Below are 3,036 nucleotides of genomic sequence, written 5' to 3'. Positions count from 1 at the left end.
AACCCCCCAAAAGCTGCTAGACAGCAGCTATGTTCAGCCGAGCCCGTCTGCCTCTCCTCCCTTTTACCCTACTTTAACTCCTTATAAATACCCACCCTTCACCATACATTCATTCCTCTAAGTTCTCCATACATCCTACCTTCACTCACAAGCTTTAAACCTCAGAAACAAACCCTAATTGCCTCTCAAAAACCTTCCACAAAACCGACATCCAAACTGAAACAGTTTGTGTGTCCTCTTCGAAAAACAATTCGTTCCTCCTTCAAACCTCCATCAAAACTCGAGTTTCTTGTTCCTAATTAACCATATAACATCCATCTACACATTAGACAAAGATTTATGAGCCAAATTGCCCTTGAGAGTACACGAAATCCCTCGAAAAACAGTGTTTATACACTGTTTTTGTGATTTGTTCTGTCTGTCGATTCTGTTTGTGATCGTTTTTCGTGCCCAATAACTCAAAACGAGCAGGGGTTGCTTTACGATCTATGTTATCCTCTCTTTATAGTTTTCAAAACATCTTTTAAATCGAATTTTCATTGTGAAACGAGGGAGAAATCGCTGTTTGAAAGTTGCTGTCCAGATTCGATAAAAACGCGTGTTTGCTTTGTTTCTTCGTCGACGACGGCCTCTCGAGATAAAATCTACCATCGATTACGACCCAAGACGGTGTCAACGATACATGTAGGTTGAGGGTGCATCAAATCCTCCTCTTTCTCCTTTTTTTATTTCGTTTTTATGTTTGTTTTTCTTATAGTTTGTTTTGTTTGTTTATCGCTTTTTATTTATCGTTTAAATTAACTATGAAACTAGTTTAGTTCGAGTATGAGTTAAAGTACCACCATGAACACCCGCGTTGACTTGAGATGGGAAAAGAAACTGCTACATCAGTCGGTCGTACACCCCCGTCTCATTTACATATCCTCGTGTTCAAGGTAGGGCATAAATAAAACGAATTTCTAACTTCGCTCCTCGTTTTTGACCCTTTGTTTGTCTCGGCCAATTCGACCCACCTTAGGACCCGTTGCATGTTAGTATGACTTCTGATTGTTAACATATAACTTATTTAGATGACATTAGATCAATTTAATAACCTAATTAGACACGATAGGTGGCTTCGACATAAGCTTTAAAATCAACTAACAATTCTGTAATTCAATCGAATGCATCTCTCTTTCACATAATTTCTCGCTAGTATGAGAGTGCGTGCTTAGCACCTTCTTATTGACACTCGATGAGTTAAATTAATTAGCGAATTTGACCTAACTTGACCCCTTTTAGGCCGTGTAGAATGCCCCTTTGCGCGACATCATCTCAACTGATCAACGTCGTTTTCAACTTGTTTTCTAATTTGTTTCGAGTTCGTTTCGCAATCATTTGATCTAACTAATGAACTTGACCTAGGACCTAGGGTAGCCGTGTTTGGTTTGGCCGTGATTTGGCCGTGTCTTTTGGTCCTTCTGGTTTCGTCCGTTTTATGAATCGCTTGTTCTTTATCGCTTTATAACTTGTAATTTATCGTTTGTTCATCGAGTTGTAATTTTCAAGTTAGTTTCCCCTTATCGAGTCAAAACCTCTTTCAAAAACCTTAGTTTTGTTTGGTTAGATGGTTGTGTCCCAATGCATGTAAGAGCGTAGTAAATCGCATGTTGTTTAAAGCAACATGGCCCGGTTTATGCTAATGCATGCTTTGGTGCGTAGCCCTATGTCTAATTCGATGAGATTAAGTGAAAGCACACATCACGAGGAGTGACCCAAGGCCGTGAGTCATGTAAGCCGTGGGCCACCCCTCTTGTGCACGGTTTCCTAGGCCGATTGGCCGTGTAATGTGTCGTGTACGGTTCTGTATGTAGCAATTGTATTTAGATCGAGTTGTATCTTTAATTTATTGTTGTGTCGGCATGAAATGCCTGGTTTGTAATAGGTAGATCCCAACGGCTCCCCCATTCCCCCTAAGCCTTGTTTGCTTTCGTTTATATGTTGCTTAGATCAATCAACCCACATGCTAAATTACAACTTTGACAAAGTTAGTTTAGTTGCATCTAAAACGACATAGAAATTGTTGTCACATATTAGGGTTTAAAACGATGTTTGCATATCATACATCGTAGTAGCTATGACCTTGTTTGAAATCCATACTTGACTTAGTAGAGGCCGTTATTGACGGGCGGGGTTGGGTGTCCTTATGGGCTTCCTAACACGTACCCTCACCCCTTACTCAAGATCTATGGTTTGTGGATCCGTCTAAATACCATTGGATTACGAGAGTCATTCAAATCGAGTGATATAGGGTACAAGTCTTTATCTTTAGTCGATTGGCTTTATGCTTTTCGATGAAAGGTGTAAAGTTGACTTGAACGGTTCCAAGTTCCCAAAAAACTTGGTGGCGACTCTAATATGTCTTAATTCGATTCGAAAGAACCTCGAGTCGATTATGCCGAGTGTGGATCCCGCGGACGCAGTTCCCGAGGGCCTTGTCCACACACACACACACACACACACACACACACACACACACACACACACATATATATATATATATATATATATTACTTTTATTAGATATTTTTATTTGTGTGGTTGTTGATCTCTACCCGCAAACCCCACACCCCTTTATTTATCATTTTTCTTTCTTCTTCTTCCTACACCAAACGCAGCAGCAGCAACAACCAAAAACAAACACCCATTCCGTCTCCTTCATACCCCATTTCCTCCCTTATTTCTCAACCAAACTTCACCATTTTTATACCACTAGCTTCCTCTCTCCGTCCTCATTCTTTTAAGGTAATAAAGCTCCTATTTTGTTGAATTTTCGAAATGGGCATCTTTTTACAAACCCGGTTTTGTGACCCATGTTACTCGTTTTTCCTCCTTTTTAGTTGAAGACTGAAGATAGGCTCGTGTTATGGACGTTTTTACTCGGGAATTCGAAGAGTTAAGGTAACGGTGATAGGTTACTCGACAATGAGTCGATATTCCATCCCCTTCAACTCGGTTTTATACTCATTCGTCTTAAAGTTTTAATCTTTATGTGTT

The sequence above is a fragment of the Silene latifolia genome, chromosome Y, assembly GCF_048544455.1.
Source record: "Silene latifolia isolate original U9 population chromosome Y, ASM4854445v1, whole genome shotgun sequence".
NCBI lineage: Eukaryota > Viridiplantae > Streptophyta > Magnoliopsida > Caryophyllales > Caryophyllaceae > Silene > Silene latifolia.
This window is presented reverse-complemented; position numbering follows the sequence as displayed.